At 38.1% G+C, this 20,282-nt stretch overlaps 1 long non-coding RNA gene across 1 annotated transcript; it reads right to left on the reverse strand.

Moving 5' to 3' along the window:
* Positions 1-3,868: 3,868 nt before the first annotated feature.
* On the reverse strand, positions 3,869-11,852 carry LOC142171436 (uncharacterized). Its single transcript, XR_012701000.1, has 3 exons — positions 11,251-11,852; positions 6,309-6,376; positions 3,869-4,249 (listed from the first exon to the last, which is right to left on the reverse strand). It is a non-coding gene; the product is annotated as an uncharacterized LOC142171436 (long non-coding RNA).
* Between the last annotated feature and the right edge of the window lie 8,430 nt (positions 11,853-20,282).

Raw genomic sequence — 20,282 nt, forward strand, 5'->3', positions numbered from 1 at the left:
TAATAATACGTCGACTTAAAATTTTATTCCCAAACGCCAACAAAAGTCAACGCGGGACCCGCCCCTCGGAACCCGACAAACTTTTCATGAAATCCGAACACTCATTCCGATATGAGTTCAACCATACCAATTTTATCGAATTCCAATAACAACTCCACTTCCAAATCTTAAAATTTCATTTTTGGAAGATTTTATAAAAATCTTGATTTTTCCTCCATTAAATCCGAATTAAATGATGGATTCAAAGACATAATCATGAAAATTAATCAAAACTGAATAAGAATGACTTACCCCAAACACTCACGCAAGAAACTCTCCAAAAACCGCCTTCTACGGAGCTCCAAATTTGATTTTGAGTTATGCACTCAAACCCCCGTTTTTGGGACTTTTAATTCTGCCCAGATAGGCCTTCTTCGCGTTCGCGACCATAGCTTCGCGTTCGCGAAGTACAAAAAAAATGTGCTGCCTAGATTCCTTCTTCGCGTTCGCGATATCCTCATCGTGTTCGTGATGCATTCTGACCTCTGCCCTTCGCGTTCGCGAGACACGAGTCGCGTTCGCGAAGGCTTAACGCCAGGCAGGCCCCCAACTCCCTTTCCTCTTCGCGTTCGCGTCTTCCCACTCGCGTTCGCGTAGGCTTTCCTCATCTATTTCTTCGCGTTCGCTGCTTATTCATCGCGTTCGCGATGGGCAAATCCTAGCCGTCCAAAATCCTTCTTCGCGAACGCGTGAGACCCTCCGTGTTCGCGAAGAACAATACCAGATATCAATTCCAGTAGTTGCAAAACATGGAGAAATGATCTGAAACCATCCCGGAACTCACCCGAGCCCCCCGCCCCCCGGGACCTTAACCAAACATACCATCAAGTCCCAAAACATAACATGGACCTGCTCGAGGCCTCAAATCACATCGAACAATATCAAAACGATGAATCGCACCTCAAATCAAAATCTATGAACTTTGAACTTTCAAATTCTATGTCATGTGCCGAAACACATCAAATCCATCCGGAATGACTTCAAATTTTTCACACAAATCATAATTGACATAACGAAGCTATTCAAATTTCCAGAATCGGATTCCGACCACGATATCAAAAAGTTAACCCCCCGGTCAAACTTTCCAAAAATTCGACTTTCGTCATTTCAAGCTTAATTCCACTACGACCTCCAAATAATTTTCCGGACACGCTCCTAAGTTCAAAATCACCTAACGAAGCTAATGAAACCGACGGAACTCCATTCCGGAGTCGTCTTCATACATTTTCGATTATGGTCAAAATTCTAAGATTTAAGCTTCCATTTTAGGGACCGAGTGTCCCAAATTACCCCGAATCATCCGGTAACTGAATTCAACCACGCACGCAAGTCAATACACATAATATGAAGCTGCTCAAGACCTTAAGTCACTGAACGAGGCGTAATTTCTTAAAACGACAAGCCGGGTCGTTACATTCTCCACCTCTTAATCAAACGTTCGTCCTCGAACGTTCTAAGAATTATTCTGAGGTTACCAAATTGATGATTTTTCTTTTACACATATACTCACGGTTGATTACACGCTACCGCATTTGAGATAAGCGTGACAACATCATCTAATTTGAGTTTATTTCTTTTATCCATATTTGTAAGCTTTAATATCAATTTCTTACTCTCCAAACATTTCAAAAGTTCTAATTTTCATAACAACGCACGGTATTAGTCTCAACTGGCTATAGCAACTCGTGCCTACACACACATCAATTTTTTTGATAGTGTTGAAGTACTTCAAAAATTTTCTGGGGTGTTACATTCTCCCCCGCCTAGGATCATTCGCCCTCAAACACATAACATAACTTATCTCTTCCTTTGCAAATCTCAATCCTTCAAATTTTACTAACTCCCAAATTTTTCAGAAATTTCGGCAGAGTCTCACGTATAATTGGGCCTATCCACCTGCCAGAGTAACACCAAAACAACTCCTAACAACACATCCACAATCCAACACAATACCACAAGGTATATATATCAATAATACCAATCTCAGCATTACAAGCACTGCATTATCATAATGATATTAGGACATGAAGCACATCATATGTATGCTCATCACCACATCTCTGGTCTTAAAAGTTGTTCATAATTAATTCCAGCTTCATCAATTAATCTCATATTAACCACCACCTCATTTCGAATTTTCACAATACTTACAACAGAATGTGAGGCATGAAGACCTCATGATTGCTTACTCGGATTAATGAGTCACATTTAACGCCACATGGGCACTCATCTCATAGGTTAAAACTCAATGTTTACGGCACCAAAATGGCTGAATATGCACAGAAAAATATAAAAAAATTATCAAATAAGCCTAATAAGCATGACTCCCTATTAATATTATTGTACAATTAAATTTTACAAAGAAAAAATTTAAAACTCATAAATATTTCACCACAAGGACCTCGTCCTTACATAACTTCCATCGTGGCTTGCAGCCCAATTTAAATATTTCACATCATGTAAAAATACGAGGATCTCGTCCTCAACTCCGAATCACAAGTATGTTGCACATTGTGCCAACTGAAATTTTCAATTTCCTTTCTTTCTTCTTTTAATATATTTCATAAACAATTTTCACAACATATAATGAACCCTCCTACTGGTAGGGCATATAATTCATTACAAAAAATTAGAATCAATTATTCCGAAACACATTAAACCCACTGTAATGAATAATAAAAATTACGGCTTATAGCCCTCAATGGTGTACCAAAATAAAATGACAGACACGGGCTCACACCTTCAAATCTCCCAACAGGGATAACATATAAGTGGATCACAAATTTACGAAGCTCACCCATAAGTGGAGCATAATAGGAGGACTCACCTCAATATTCAAAACCGAATCAAATTAAGGGAAAAATATCCTTTTATAACAAAAAAATCAGTATCGTATCTGTAACGTCACCATCTGGTGTATTGGCCTCAGCCAAATCATAGCGATTATATCAACGGGTTGGGTCTCCGCCTCTTAGGTGCCCACTACCCGCCTATCCTCCACCTCTTGCTGAATGTGTACGTGGAGTATTAACTGGAATAAATCTTGTAGTTTGAATCCCACCTCTTAATCATATACAAGTTTCGGAGAACCTTTCGATACCACATAAATACATCTCAGGTCCCAACTGATATAGCACATGACCCCGCAATTTGATTGTTGATAGTGGACTCCCCTCACTTGGCGCAAAGCCACAGGACACATTTCCATGATCCACAATACTAACTTTCATCGCTCGTAGGACACCGGTCATAAGATGCCTCAAGCCATTTATTTGGCGCATGCCATCCTCGTGATAGTTAAACTCGCTTCCTCTAGTGCCTTGGTTGTGTACGTACCCTTTGCTAAATAGAAATCTCATACGAACTACATAGCCTTTAATACCACCAGCTATTTCAGATCTACATCCACCTCGTGACCCTACCACAATTGTGGTGATTAGGCAATTAATTAAATCTTCTTAATATCATACTTATCAATCAGATGTCAGAACCTGCTGCACCCCAATGTGCACAACTGAATGATCTCTTAATACTTCTGCATCCTCTATTTGGACAACACGTTGTAATAATGGTTGAGCAACCCTAGCTCTCTTATAACCCCTCTATAGTATCACGAACTGTTGGCGCATAATTGATACTGAGTGCGCAATTTCATACACGAGTAGATGCAAAAGGACATAAGATATATGCTTCAACCTGAATAAATTCCGCACGATAAGCAATGAAATAAGTGAAATTTCCTAACAGTTTTGTAGCCTCTCAAAGATAAGTACAGACGTCTCCGTACCGATCCGCAAAACTCTACTAAACTCGTTCGTGACTCGTAGAACCTATGAACCTAGAGCTCTAATACCAACTTGTCACGATCCAAAATCCCACCACAGGCGTCGTGATGGCACCTAGTCTCTAAGACCAGGTAAGCCGATTTCTATTATATTCTGAAGCCATTTAAAAAAAAAAAGTAACCAAAACTAACAGCGAAATAAATATGAATATACAACCTCCCAAGACTGGTAGTACTGAGTCACAAACTCTAACTGAATACATTGAATGATCACGAGGAGCGAATATACAATACTTTTTGATTACAAATTCACAGTACAATGAAATGAAAAGACTCCAAGGGACTACGACTGTCAAGCAGCTCTACCTTGAACCTTTACGATCGCGCTTTAACTCTGCTCAAGTGTGATATCTCCAATACCTGGCTCTGCACAAAAATGTACAGAAGTGTAGAGTGAGCACACCACAGCGGTGCCCGGTAAGTATCAAGACTAACCTCAATAGAGTAGAGACGAGGTACAGTCAAGACACTCACTAGTCTAATAACATGTGCAATATAATATACAAAATAATAGAAAATAAATAACAACAGAGCAACATGAAACAACCAGTGATATGCAAAGCAGACAACAAGAATACCATTAATATCGCTCAATTATTAATAATTACAATTACACCCAATTAAATCAAGTACTTCAAATAAATGTCTTTCACATATAATTCTTCCAAATAATTCTCTTTCAAATATAATTTTTTCAATAAATCTTTTCAAGTAAAATTTCCTCAAATAAATATCTTTCAAATACAATTCTTTCATATAATACTTTCTAAGTAAAACTCTTTCCAAATAAATATTTTAAATATAATTCTTTCAATTAAAAAGTCACCATGTGACACCTCATTTCAAAATCATAAAAAAATACGGGTCTCATCTCATTTTCATATTTTTCATAAACACGGGTCTTAGCCCATTTTTCATATCTCCACAGCATTTCGTGCCCATAATTAAATCATCATATTTTTCCGGCACCTCGTGCCCTCATTTCATATCCCAACTGCACGGACAAATCACGTGCCAATATCCTCAATGTATATAAGATCCACGTGATCAATTTATTTTCAATAACGTAAGGTTAAAATTATTTAAATCAAGTAAGAAATCAACAAAAGGATAAGTTTATTTTAGAAATCGTTTGAGAGAGGAAAAATGACATTTCCTTTAAAATAAAGTATCAGATAAACTACTGATTTGGATATAAAATTTATTAAATTAAACATACTGAAAATTTTCTTTTATTTAAAATAACTCAATGATCAAAGACAAGTACAACCCAAAATATACAAATCCTCAAAGTCTCGTACAAAAAAAATCAAGGTCAACACAATACATCAAGAAATACAAAACACTTAATATTAAGTCAAATAATACATCACGAAAAACACAAGAATTTACAAATTACGGAAAAATAAAATAACCAAGGGCAAGTGCAAACATAGTCCCGAAGTAAGTGCTCAATATGAGATCTCCCGAAGTAACGCCTCGTAGTCCCAAAATAAATATGCAACAACAATAATTCCCCCAGGCCATCACAAATCAATCCCCGACATAGCCCCCCTTGTCTCGCCACGTGTGCAATAGTAAAGTAAATGCCCGCCTTGTCTCGCCACACGTGCATAATAATGTTCTCACCTTGTCTCGCCATATACGCAAACCCACATATATATATATATATATATATAAATAGCTCGCCTTGTCACGCCACATGTGCATAATATCAATAGTAATAATAGCACGGCAGAAACCTCGTGCAAACACCCGAACATAACTCCCACGATATAATATGCCAATATCACATCTCATAAACTGTACCTCAAGTATTCAAATATTACAACATAGCATAGATTGCACGTCAAATGCTCAATTATTACAACTTATCACAGATTACACATCAAGTGCTCAAATATTACAAATTATCACAGATTGCACATCAAGTGCTCAAATATTACAAATTATCACAGATTGCACATTAAGTGCTCAAATATTACAACTTATCACAGATTGCACATCAAGTGCTCAAATATTACAACTTGCCACAAAAATCAACAATACCTTATTTTCCACAATAATGAGCCCATGGCTCGACCATAATGTGCATAAAGAATCTTAAGAAAATATCCGGAAGTGAACAACTCAACAAAATAATATTTCACATAAAAATCAAGGTGTTAATCACACCAAATCATCATGTAAAAATAATTTCAACAAACAAGGATTTAGGCATGACAAATAGAGAATTTAATTAGTGTCAATCATTTCCAATTTAATACATAAGGGCGTGTAAGAATTTTTAATCAATGAAATTTGCACATATAAACCAAGTACGTATTCGTCACCTCGCGTACATGGTTTTCAATTACACAAATTGCACATAAGACTCAATGCCTAAGGGAAAATTTTCCCACTCGAGGTTAAGCAAGACACTTACCTCTTTGAAGTCAGGCCGATATTCCAAAATAGCCCTCTTGCTTGAATTGGCCTCCGGACAGCTCAAATCTAGCCAAATTAATTGTATAACTTCATTAAAATTCATCGAAAATAATTCTAGATAATAATACGTCGACTTAAAATTTTATGCCAAAAAGTCAACAAAAGTCAACGCGGGACCCGCCCCTCGGAACCCGGCAAACTTTTCATGAAATCCGAACACTCATTCCGATATGAGTTCTACCATGCCAATTTTATCGAATTTCAATAACAACTCGACTTCCAAATCTTAAATTTTCGTTTTTGAAAGATTTTACAAAAATCTTGATTTTTCCTCCATTAAATCCGAATTAAATGATGGATTCAAAGACATAATCATGAAAATTAATCAAAACTGAATAAGAATGACTTACCCCAGACACCCACGCAAGAATCTCTCCAAAAACCGCTTTCTACCGAGCTCCAAATTTGATTTTGAGTTATGAACTCAAACTCCCGTTTTTGGGACTTTTAATTCTGCCCAGATAGGCCTTCTACGCGTTCGCGAAGCACAAAAAAAATGTGCTGCCCAGATTCCTTCTTCGCGTTCGCGATATCCTCATCGCGTTCGCGATATCCTCATCGCGTTCGCGATGCATTCCGACCTCTGCCCTTCGCGTTCGCGAAGGCTTAACGCCAGGCGGCCCCCAACTCCCTTTCCTCTTCGCGTTCGCGTCTGCCCACTCGCGTTCGCGTAGGCTTTCCTCATCTATTTCTTCGCATTCGAGGCTTCTTCATCGCGTTCGCGATGGTCAAATCCCAGCCGTCCAAAATCCTTCTTCGCGAACGCGTGAGACCCTCCGCGTTCGCGAAGAACAATACCGGATATTAGTTCCAGCAGTTGCAAAACAAGGAGAAATGATGTGAAACCATCCTGAAACTCACCCGAGCCCTCCGGGACCTCAACCAAACATACCATCAAGTCCCAAAACATAACACGGACCTGCTCGAGGCAAATCACATCGAACAATATCAAAACGATGAATCACACCTCAAATGAAAATCTATGAACTTTGAACTTTCAAATTCTATGTCTTGTGCCGAAACACATCAAATCAATCCGGAATGACTTCAAATTTTGCACACAAGTCATAATTAACATAACGAAGCTATTCAAATTTCCAGAATCGGATTCCGACCCCAATATAAAAAAGTCAACCCCCGATCAAACTTTCCAAAAATTCGACTTTGGCCATTTCAAACTTAATTCCACTACGGACCTCCAAATAATTTTTCGGAGACGCTCTTAAGTCCAAAATCACCCAACGGAGCTAACGAAACCGACGGAACTCCATTCTGGAGTCATCTTCACACATTCCCGATTATGGTCAAAATCCTAAGACTTAAGCTTCCGTTTTAGGGACCGAGTGTCCCAAATCACCCCAAATCATCCGGTAACTGAATTCAACCACGCACGCAAGTCAATACACATAATACGAAGCTGTTCAAGACCTTAAGTCACTGAACGGGGCTTAATATTTTAAAACGACAAGTCGGGTCGTTACAATAAATGACTAAGTCTACACTTCCTCTCTCTAAAATTCTCTCACCTCTCTCTAAAATATCATATTTTAGCTCAAAAATGAGCTGTAAGGGCTATAAATCGAAGTTGGGTCGGGTCAAAAATTAGAAAGAATAAAAGCTCCGACACAGTTATGCGGTCGCATATGCGATCACATAACTGGTATGCGGTCCGCATACCGGCCGCATAATTTGGCCTCCAAAGCTGGGCGTTACTGACTTGTTCTGCGGTCATTATGCGGTCCGCATACTTGTTCTGCGGTCGCATAATGCACCGCAAAACAGGTTTGCGGTCGCATAGTGCACCGCAGATTTTCCTCAAATCTTGCCCCTCATCATGTTCCACTTTGCGACCATTATGCGGTCCGCATAGTGATTCTGCGACTGCATAGTGGTCGCAGAAATGACCATTTTCCGACAAAAATTTCCTTTACACTTCGGTGCATTGTTCAACCCAAAAGGTCCGAGCTAATCTCTGTACTATTTGATCTACCTCGGCACCACCAAACCTTAATTTCCTTAGCAAAATTTCTCCGAGGTCGTTACACATAAGTTAGCATCCGGTCAACCTTTTCAACTTAAATTCTAAACCTTGGAACTAAGCGCTCTAAATCATTTCAAAGCCTCACCGAACCCAAACCAATTACCCCGGCAAGCCAAATAACAACTGTAATTCACAATTTGTGCAGTAAATGGGGGAACGGGATTGCAATAGTCAAAACGACCGGCTGAGTCGTTACATTCTCCCCCTCTTAAATAAACGTTCGTCCTCGAACGGGCTTAAAATCATACCTGGAGTCTCAAATAGATGTGGATATTTGCTTTGCATCTCCTGTTCAATCTCCCAAGTAGCTTCTCCGACTGGCTGGCCTCTCCACTGCACCTTCACCGAAGTTATGTTCTTTGATCTCAACTTTCAGACCAACCGATCTAAAATAGTTACCGGCTCCACATCATAAGTCAAATTACCGTCCAGCTGCACTGTACTGAAATCCAGAATATGGGACGGATCCCCAACATACTTTTGGAGGATGGATACGTGGAACGCTGGATGAACACCTGATAGACTGGGTGGCAAGGCAAGTTCATAAGCACTTCTTGTCTTTACACGTAGATTAATAACCCATATCAGTTTAAAAAGATGAATCCTGATATTATTGACCTTTACATGTATTCTTGTCTACTTGCCTTCTGTGTGAGAGTTGTTCTCTCGACACGTGAGTCGTCCGTGCAGTTATGAATTGAAATGTGGGCACAACATGCCAAGTGATTATGGTTCAAGAAGTGTGACCCGTGAGCTGTGATTATGAGGTTCGGTAACTCGTGGAAATGCTTAAACACAATTTGGCGTGAAAGAGGTTGTTCTTATTGAGTTGTTATTGATTTACCTCATTTGGTTTTCACCGGACTTAGATCGTGTCCAGCTCATTCTACGACATTATTACATGACTTCTTCCTGTTAGATATTGTTGTCATTGGTGTATCATTGTTTTGTATTCTTTATCGTGCTTAGTTGTACATCAGTATTGTTTCTATGTTAGTTCACCTTCACACTTGTTCAGGTTGTTTAGTCCGGTAGGTGTCTTGACTGTCCCTTGTCACTACTCCACCGAGGTTAGTCTTGATACTTATTGGGTACCGCTATGGTGTACTCATACTATGTTTCTGCAATATTTTGTGCAGATCCAGGTGCCACGTTTCTTGTTGATTATTAGCTGGCTAGTCGAGCTATGGAGACTCAAGGTAAACCAGTCGTCACGTTCGCAGGCCTCAAAGTCACCTTCTGATTTTGTATTTGTACTGTTTGATTTCCATTCCGAACAGTTGTATTTAAGGATTTTCTTAGTGAACTCAGTAGAGCTTATGATTTGTACTACCAGTTTTGAGATTTGTAATTGTGTATAAGATTCTTATCTCGTATTTATCATTTGATGGTTGGATTATTCTATTATTTAGTAAATGTTTGGATTAGACACTAGGTGTCATTACTACATTCTATGAAGAGAAATTGGGATCGTGACAGTAATTTTTAAACTAGAAAGGTTTATTGACACGAGACAAACTTAGATAGGGAAACTTGAGTCTGGGTGGTAACATATTATCCACTCTTATTTACAGCTTAATCAAGGAGTCAAATATATCAGGTAAGCTTCAATAATTCGCCTGCCTACTCTCTCGTTTAATTGTTACTAAGCTCTCCTTATAAAAATGAACGGAATAGCCATCTGTGGTTTTCCAGATGGCTCTCCTCAGGCCTGGATGACGAAATTCAAGATTTCTCGTTGTCTGAGTCCTAACATCAATAGGAGAATAGGTAGGAGCGTTTATTTTCAAAAATGAGAGTGCTAGAATACCAAGACCTTATATTTGAAGTGCATTGAAAGGTAAATTGTTTGTTCCAAACATCTGGTTGGATCATTACCCATATATCATAAACAAATCCTTCAACAACGATCATGAGGGCAATGAAGTCCTCAAGCAATACCAGTTTCACATTGAAATGATTGAAATCGCGCCCAACATCTGGCCCTCCGATCTCTACAAATACCTCATTGCCAAAGTCAAATGAAAGAACGCTACAATCATTAGAAGTACAACGCAGCCAATAATAAGTTCCATTTAAATAAGCAGTTAAATAAGCACCACCAAAGGCTTCTACACAAAATTCATGTATGAGATTTCCAGGTTCAAGATTTTTCCACGAATCCCTAGAACAAGAATAGACTGTTGCATATTGTCTAGTGTAGGAAATTTTGGGTTGAATCCATAAGAGTTGCTTTAAGGCCCAATAGGGTTATTAGTGTGTACAATAAAAGAAATACACTCTCTTGCTATATTTTTCAAGGCTTTCTTCTCCCAAATCAGACGAAGGGTTTAGATTCTTCTCCCAAACCAGACAAGGGGTTTAGATTTCTTTTTAAGAGGTTGATCTGTCACAACGTGACAACCACCACCTACCAGTGATTTCAGCTGCGGTTCATTTCAGATTTTCGCTTCCGCTTCACGAAGAATCAAGTAATTTATCGTTTTATGATTTACACGCTAAATTAATGTGTATAGTTTATCGCGTTCCTTCGTTGGTATCAGAGCCACATGCTGGCTTTCTGGTCCGGAAAAATAATAAATTTGTTCTGTCTTTTTGGTGAAACAAATATGCGCTTTTGTTTTGGTTGTGTGCAATTGGAATGAATAAATAATTTTGTTACACTATTTTTAAATTAGTTTTTAAATCAGTGTGTTAAGGTTTGAACACTGATTTTGAGAAAATCAGTATAATTTTTTGTTAAATCCGGTGTTAATAACTTTTTTTGTAATTGAAACTGATCGATTAAAAAAAAGGGAAAAATGATTTCCTTAAAAGTATAATCGATCTGTACCCTTACCCGTAACACCGATGTAAAATATTATCGAAGGCTAACGGTCGGTGGCTGCCGGCGACGTCCGTCTCCGCCACAAAAAACAATCGTCTCCAAAAGAGCATTGATGAGAAGCTATGGCTTCCCGTTAAACCACTGCCGCAAAAAGTTATGGCTTCCGAGGAGTTATTGCCATAGACAAATAATTATTTTGGAGTTTGGTGCTCAAAGAATGTCTATAGTAACAGTGAATAGGAGAGGAAACTATACACCAAAATGATTATATTTCTCTCTTCAGTGGTATAGAACAAAGGAGTTTTGTGCTCCAATGTCAAACAGACAAAGACAGCAATGGTGGAAGAGAAGGAACAAGGGTTCTTTCAATTTTTTTTAAGTTTAATAAAAAAAAACGAAATCTGAAGAAGAAGAATTCATGTATGGCGGCTGAGTATAGAAAGAAGTAGAAACTAAATTTCTTTGTTATAATCCTTTAAAAAAAAAGGAAAAGGTGGAGTTCTCCGTCAAACTAGCGGCGACAATCCTAAAAAGAAGATGAAGAGAATTAGGTCTCTTTCTTAAAATGCAAAGATCATAAAACAAAAATACGTTTTTTTTGGGAAATTTAAGGCTTAGAATTTGTGGGCTTCTTTCTATTAAGTTGGCAGAACTATAAAAAAAAAAAAGAAGGTGTGATTGAGCTTAACTGCCTGGGACTCTTTCTTTGATAGCTGAAGAAGCTCGGCAGATACTTAAATGTGGGCTTAAGGCCCACTTTAATTGCTAAAGCTTGCCCCCCCTCCTTTTTTTTTTTTTTTTTTTTATGTTGGCAAATTTATTTGTTAATTTATTTAACATGCTTTAAAATGTTAATTATTTAATATTATGTTTATTTGTTATTTATTTAACATGCTTGAAATATTAATTATTTTAACATTACTTTTGTTAATTAGTTTAACACATGCTTTATGTTAATTTATTGAGCATGAAATCAATATTAATTAGTTTAATATTAATATTACTTGTTAATTTGTTTAACATCTATAATATGTTAATTAGTTTAAAATCAAAAAAAAATTGTGAATTTGTATAGTATGTAATAAATGTTAATTAGTTTGACATTAGTTTTATTTGCATGCTAATATAAGTTATTTATTGATGGCACCTAGTCTTAGGGACTAGGTAAGCCTAACATTTACTGAATAACAACAATAATTAAATAACATCTAACAATTTTCTGAAAATAGAAATCTCTATAAAATTTACAATTCCCAAAACCGGTAGTACAAGTCATAAGCTCTATAGAGTTTGCTACAATTTACTAAATACAACTGCTTGAAATAAAATAAATAGTGTGAATACAAATCAGAAGGTGACTCCGAAGCCTGCGAATGCAGCAACAGGTTTACCTTGAGTCTCCACAGCAACATTCCGCACAGCTAGCTAATGATCAATTGACTTCGAAATACCTGAATTCTGCACAAAAATATACAGAAGTGTAGTATGAGTATACCACAGCAGTACCCAGCAAGTATCAAGACTAACCTCAATGGAGTAGTGACGAGGAACAGTCAAGACACCTACTGGACTAAATAACCTGAACAAGTATAAGTATAGAAACAGCAGAGTATGATATCTACATAAAGACTATGCGAGGTGGCAATTAATACGGTAATTGCAATAAGGAAGAAAAATAACAACATTCAGCGGAACACCATAACAATGACATAGAAGAATGAACGGAAATACAACCTAAGTCCGATAATCACAGATAAAGAAAGGACAAGTAACAACTCAACAATATGATAGCTTTCGCATCGGGTTTTAGTCAATAAACTCCACGAGGTACCGAACCTCATACTATTCACAACTCACGGGTTCCAATACCTGAACCCTGACACTTGGCATCCTGTGCCCTCATTACACTTCATAACCACACTGACGACTCACATGCCAAATAGAGTCATTCTCACATAGAAGACAAGTAAACAAGGGTGTTCATCTATACTCAACAATATCAAGAAAACTGCTTAACCGATAAGAGTGTTCAACTACGTGTATGCTTGTGTAAGTGTCCTAGCATAGCTCATGCCAGCTAGTAAGTACAGGAAAAGAAATGGACAACACGTAGAATATTTTCACACAACTTTCCACAAGATAAATCTCACACAGGTAAGTGTACCACTACACAAACATTAACAATAAGAATGCCCCCAGGCCATCACAAGTCATCACAAATCAATCCCTGACACAACCCACCTTGTCTCGCCACGTATACAATAATATATTAAGTACCCGCCTTGTCTCGCCACATACGCATAACAATATTCCCACCTTGTCTTGCCACATGTGCAAACCATATATATATATCCCGCCTTGTCACGCCATATGTGCAAATATCAATAGTAACAATAGCACGGCAGAAACCTCGTGCAACCTAATAACACTCGCACGAAAGAAACCTCGTGCATCACAATAACAACAACCACACGGCAGAAACCTCATGCATCACAACAATAAGTACAACAACAACAATGACAATAAAACAAGGTACGACAAGTAAATCAATTCAAAAACCTTCGATCGCAAGAAACGATAAAACTAGTTCGCAAGGAATAGCTTTAATAAAGAATACTAGGCGTAATAAGAACATCTCAACAGGAAAGAAAATAATATGTAACAATTATCCCACAATATACGGCTCAACAACAAGAAACTAAAACGAGTCAAATAATTCCAAATAAGAGCAAGTCAACTAAGGCATATGATATCTAAGCTTCTTTTAAGTTTGGACAATTACGAAAGAGATGCATAAAATTCAAATAAAAGTAGGCAACGGAAAGATAACCATAACCTCAATTAAGGGTGAACATTTACAAAAGGGATAACTAAAACTTCAAATAAAGATAAGCAGTTAGGGGAAAGACAACATGGCAATAGAAGAGATAACAATTTCAGTTAAGGCACATATAAATCAAATGAACAACAAGAGTGGATCATGAAGCAATTAATTCTAATAAAAGCAGGTAGAAGTGAAACTAGTACTTTAGAAATGTAATCATAACGAGAACAACTGCATATTCAGTTAATACAAGGACCTATGAACCCTAAAAGGCCAATTTTCCACAAATAAGTTCGAGCACGTACTCGTCACCTCGCGTACTCGGACTACAATTAGCATAGAAGACTCAAATCATAAGGGGTAGTTCCCCCACACGAAGTTAGGCAAGATACTTACCTCAAAGAAGACAAATCGATACTCTAAAATGAATTTCTCGGGTGAAATGACCTCCGGACGGCTCAAATTTAACCAAAATAACTTCAAAGCACAAATAAAACTCATAAGAAACTATTCCGGATCATAAAGCCTCAATCTTTATCAAAATCTAAAAATCGACCTAAAAGTTGATCCCTGGGCCCGCACCTCGGAACCCAACAAATTTTAGAAAACCCGAACACCCATTCCAATATGAGTTCAACCATACTAAAATTATCAAATTCCGATACCATTTCGTCCCTCAAATCATGATTTTTCATTTTGAAAATTTTCTTCAAAAACCATCATTTTTCTCAACTCAAAATACCAATTAAATGATAAAAATAAAAATAAAATCATGGAATATAGTAAATTATAAGTGAAGAACACTTACCCAATTGATTTGCTTGAAAACACCATAAAAAGCTCCCAAAACCGAAGTCTAAAACTCAAATATGAAGAAAATGGCCAAACCCTCAACTTATATGATTCTGCCCAAGACTTTTGCATTTGCGGACAAAGAAGCGCATCTGCGCTCTCGCATTTGTGAGAAATCGTTCGCATTTGCGAACTCAGCTAGCCAGACCTGGATCCGCATCTGCGGAATTAAAGCTGCACTAGTGGCCCCGCAGAAGCGCCAAAGGAAGCGCAAAAGCGAGCTTCTTTGCAGATGCGATCGCTGGAACGCAAAAGCGGCCTTCGCACCTGCGTGCCGGCCTCCGCAGAAGCAAACGACCCTCCAGGTCACTATGACCGCAGAAGCAACCAGGCTCACGTAGAAGCGGAGCCACACCTGCGCTTCAAAGCGTCGCAGGTGCGAAAACACCAGAACCAGACCTGTTCAAAACCATGAATATATCCGAAACTCGTCTGAAACACACCCGGGGTCCCCCGGGACCCCGTCCAAGCATACCAACAAGTTCCATAATCTTAACACAGACTCGTTCGAGGTCTCAAATCTCATCAAACAACGTCGAAACTACGAATTGCACCTTGAATCGAACTTATAAACTTTCAAATCTTCCAACTTTTAAAACTCGTGCTGAAACCTATCAAATCACATCTGATTGACCCCAAATTTTGCACACAAGTCATAATCAACATTACGGACCTACTCCAACTTCCGAAATCGGATTCCGGCCTCGATATAAAAAAGTACACTACCGATAAAAAATTTCCAAAAATCCGACTTTCGCCATTTTAAGCCTAAATGAGCTATAGACCTCACAATTCGGACACGCCCCTAAGTCTAAAATCACCCAACAGAGCTAACGAAACCGACGAAACTCCATTCTGGAGTCGTCTTCACACAGTTCCGACAAATCCTAAGGCTTAAGCTTCCGTTTTAGGGATTAAGTGTCCCAAATCATTCCGAATCATCCGGTTACTGAATTAAACTACGCACGCAAGTCAATACACATAATACGAAGGTGCTCCCACCGAATGGGACTTAAATTCTCAAAACGACCGGCCGGGTCGTTACAAGTTATTTTTTAACTTATGAGTCATATAGGATTATAAAATCATAAAAGATAATTATGTTGTCTTAAAAATGATTAAGACGCTTAACTAGAAAATTGAATTAGTTAATTTTCATAATATTTAATTCTTCAATGATGATTAGGAACATAGTAACCTTTCGATTCCATGATTAATATATGTATTTATTAACTTAATCAATTGATGATTAGTGTGATAATATGTATGCAAGTTGAACATCATGCTTTGCGTAATGTTTTATTTTTACATGATCATCGTAATATTTTTATTTTGTTAAAGAATGATGAAACTTGGAGCTTGAAAGTCTAGTATGTGCTAGAGGAGCAAGAGGCTCTGGAGGCCATTAACAATGTCATGAATGAGCCTGAGGAAGGCAACACTGCTCAACATAGGCATGAGCGTGAAGCCTATGACAGTTGGAAGAAAAAAAACTCCATTGCTCGCATTACGTTGTTGAGCACCTTGGATGATGACATCCTAAGGGAGTTTAAGGATCACTAAAGAGTTATATATCTTTGCAATGCTTTGAGGAAAAGGTTTGGTACCTGTTCCACTACAAGGTTTCAATCCTTAACGATCAAATTTGATTCATATAAGAAACGCCTAGAACATTCAATGAAAACACATCTGAGGAAAATGACAAATATGACCCAGGAGTTGAAAGATGTTGGTCATGTGTTGACTGATGAACAACAAATCCAAGTTGTCATATGCTTTTTACCTAGTTCTGGGGATCATATGAAAATGTATTTGACCCATAATGAGCGAATCACAACTCTGGAAGATGTCCGGAGGCATCTTGAGTTAGATGAGGAACGACTTGAGGCTGCAAAGCCGATAGCTGAGTTGTGCATGGCAACAACCTCCAAAACCAAGATTCATTCAAAGAAAAGGAATTGGGGAAATAAGAGAGGTCCACCTTAAGCTCATCCAGCTCAGCATGCAAAAAGGGCAAAGACTGAAAAAGGCAAGAACAGACGTCCCAACCGTGTCAAAGTTTCTAAAGTGAAATGCTATAATTGTGAGAAAAAGGGTCATTATGCTAGAGATTGCTCTGAGCCTCCTAGAAAGGTATTTCACGAAGCTCGAATTAGTGAACTTTGTGTTTGTAGTTCTATTTTCCTAACTGACTCTAATCCTTTGTGGATTTTAGAATCAGGAGCAACAGACCACAAAGCCTGGGAATGCAGTGCCTTTGTTGAATTTCGGTGAGTTTCACGTGGAGCAAAGTGGATATATGTGGGAAACACCCATAAAGTTGCTGTTGAAGGAATCAGTAAATGCAAGTTAGTCTTGTGTGGTGGTCGAGATCTAATACTACATGATATTCTCTTTGCACCAACAATTTGCCGGAATGTTATTTCAGTTTCAGTTTTGCTTAAGCTAGGATTTGACTTGTTTTGTCATGGCAATTCAGCCAAGTTGACTTTTTGTTCAACTTTATTTGGTTTTGGTCATGTGACCGGAGGTTTAATTATTATGGATTTGGATTATGATTCATTTAATAGTAATGCTAGTTTTTCTATGTTTGTTTCTTCACATAAATATGATAATGATATAAACATATGGCATGCTAGGCTTGGTCATATTGGCCAACAAAGAATACAAAGGTTAGAAAAACAAGGTTTGCTTTCCAACATTGAACATGTGGAATTATCCACTTATGAAAAATGTCTAGCTGGAAAATCTGCAAGAAAACTTTTTGGTTAGGCGACTAGAGCTAAATATCCTTTGAAATTAGTCCATTCAGACATATGTGGGCCTATGAATGTTAGGTTTTGGAGCAAGTTATTTCATCACATTTATTGATGGCTTTACCTGTTTCAGTTATGTCTATTTAATTTTCCACAAATTAGAAGCACTAAGTTTCTTCAAACGCTATGTGAGCTTAGTAGAAAATCAATTAGACAAGAAGATAAAATCTCTTCAAACTGATCGTGGTTGTGAATACTTATCAACCCAGTTTACTAATCTATGCGATAAAAAGGGAATAGTTCATCAGTTAATTATCCTAAATACTCCACAACAAAATGGTGTTGTGGAGATAAGAAATATAATACTCCTAGAAATGGTTAGGTCAATGATGGTACAAGCTAACCTCCCAATTAGTTACTGGGGTGATGCATTGCTTACTGCCACCTACCTACTTAACCGAGTGCCTACAAAATCAGTTACCACTACTCCATATGAGTTATGGACTGGAAGACAACCTGACCTAAAAGTATTAAGACCTTGGGGTTGTGCTATCTATGCACATTATTCCTCTCACAAGTATGAAAAATTGGGCCCGAGGGGAAAGAAAAGTATCTTTATAAAATACTGAAACCTTAACGGGTTATGTGTTTATAGGTGTAACGACCCAGTCGGTCCTTTTACTTTCTAGAATCTCATTCCCCTAAATAAGACTTCCCGTATGTAATTTTACCATTTTATGACTTGCGGGGATGGTTATTTCGGGACTTGGAAGGGTTCGGGCTGAAATCGAAATATTTAGTTCCTTAAGTTTGGTAAAAAAAGGCTAAGTTTGTCTGTGGTCAACGTTTTTAGTAAACGATATCAGAAATAGAATTTGATGGTTCCAATAGGTTCGTATAATGATTTCGGACTTGGGCGTATATTTGAATCGGATTTTGGATGACCCAGGAATGTTTCGGCGCCTAATATTAAAAGTTGGCATTTTGGGGTAAATTCCTTAAGTTTGAGCCGAAGTTGATTTTTGTGTTATTGACATACGTTTGGGATTCCAATCCTGGGAATACCACCGTATGGTGATTCTGGTCTTAGGAGCACGTTCGGATGTGGATTTGGAGGTCCGTAAGTTATTTCGGGGTCTTTTGGTGAAAAAAAGAAATTTGGAAGTTTTGGGAAGTTTGATCGGGAGTGGACTTTTTTATATCTAGTCCGGATTCTGATTCTGAAAATTGGAATAGCTCCATAATGTTATTTAAGACTTGCCCGCAAAATTTGGTGTCATTCCGAGTAGTTTAAATATGTTTCGCGGTGTTCGGAGTAAGTTTGAAGAATTTGAAATTTTTAAGTTGAATCAATTTGGTTTGAGCTATGATTCTTCGTTTTGATATTGTTTTACGCGTTCTGAGGGTTCGAGCAAGTCCGTTTTATGATTTTAAACTTGTTGGTATGTTCGGACGGGGCCCCGGAGTCCCCAGGTGTTAATTGGACGAGGCTCGGATCAAGTTTGGACTTATAGAAAAATGCTGAAGTTTCTATAAGTCCGCACCTGCTCTTGGCCAGCCGCAGGTGCGGGAAATGGCTTGCAGAAGAGGAAGGTCCAAGGATGCCCAGGGACCGCAGAAGCGGAAAAATTGGTGCACCTGCAATAGCGTAGGTGCGAAGGCAGTGGCTGCAGAAGCGGCAAGGCTGCATGTGCGAAGCAAATGCCTCAGAAACGGATGCGCGGAAGCGGCCAAGGAGTCCGCGGGTGCGGGGGTCACTGGGCATAATGTATAAAAGAACGGGGTTAGCCATTTTGCTCATTTCTTCCTTCTTGGGCGATTTTTGGAGCTTCTTGAGAGGAGTATTCACCTAGCAACTTGGAGGTAAGTTAATTCTACCTATTGTGAGTTAAAAACATAGTTTATGGGAAGATTATAACATGTAAATTGGTAAAAATTATGGATTTAGATGAAAAACCTAGGTTTTGGCAAAAATATAATTTAACCACAAAATTTGTTATGGAATTGGGTATAAATTATATATTTGAGTTCGTAAGGCTATGAGCAACGATTTTCTCCGAAAATTTTTGAAATTCGGGCACGTGGGCCCGGGGATGAGTTTTAAGAATCTTGCAATTTAGGTTGAGTAATTGTTTAAATGGGTGAATTATGGATTTTCGAGCATGTATTGATTAATTTGTATAATATTTGATTAGTTTCAGATTTTTCGGCACCAATTGAGGCTTTAGAGCGGAACCTTAGTCGGAAAGTGAGCTTTGAGACGAGGTAAGTCTCTTTTCTAACCTTGTAAGAGGGAACTCATCCCCCTAGGTGTGTCTTGCTAAAAGAAATATTGTGTATGGGGATCTACATACATACTAGGTGACGAGAGTCCGTGCGTAACTATATTTCATGTGAAGTCCGGGTAGTCTTAGGATTCATATCATGCTTTTGTTCTTATCGTTATTTGATTATGTTAATTAATTGTCTTGAAAATGAGGTTGAGGATTTTAAGATTTAAAGCTTTTAATTAGCCTCCTTATGTTATGGAAAGAATTGAGGAATTTCTAATAATTTGAGAATTTATATTTATTCGCGCCGCAAATATTTCCGCGGGCGAGGTACAAGTTCCA

The sequence above is a fragment of the Nicotiana tabacum genome, chromosome 17 (genome assembly GCF_000715075.1).
Source record: "Nicotiana tabacum cultivar K326 chromosome 17, ASM71507v2, whole genome shotgun sequence".
Classification (NCBI taxonomy): Eukaryota; Viridiplantae; Streptophyta; class Magnoliopsida; order Solanales; family Solanaceae; genus Nicotiana; species Nicotiana tabacum.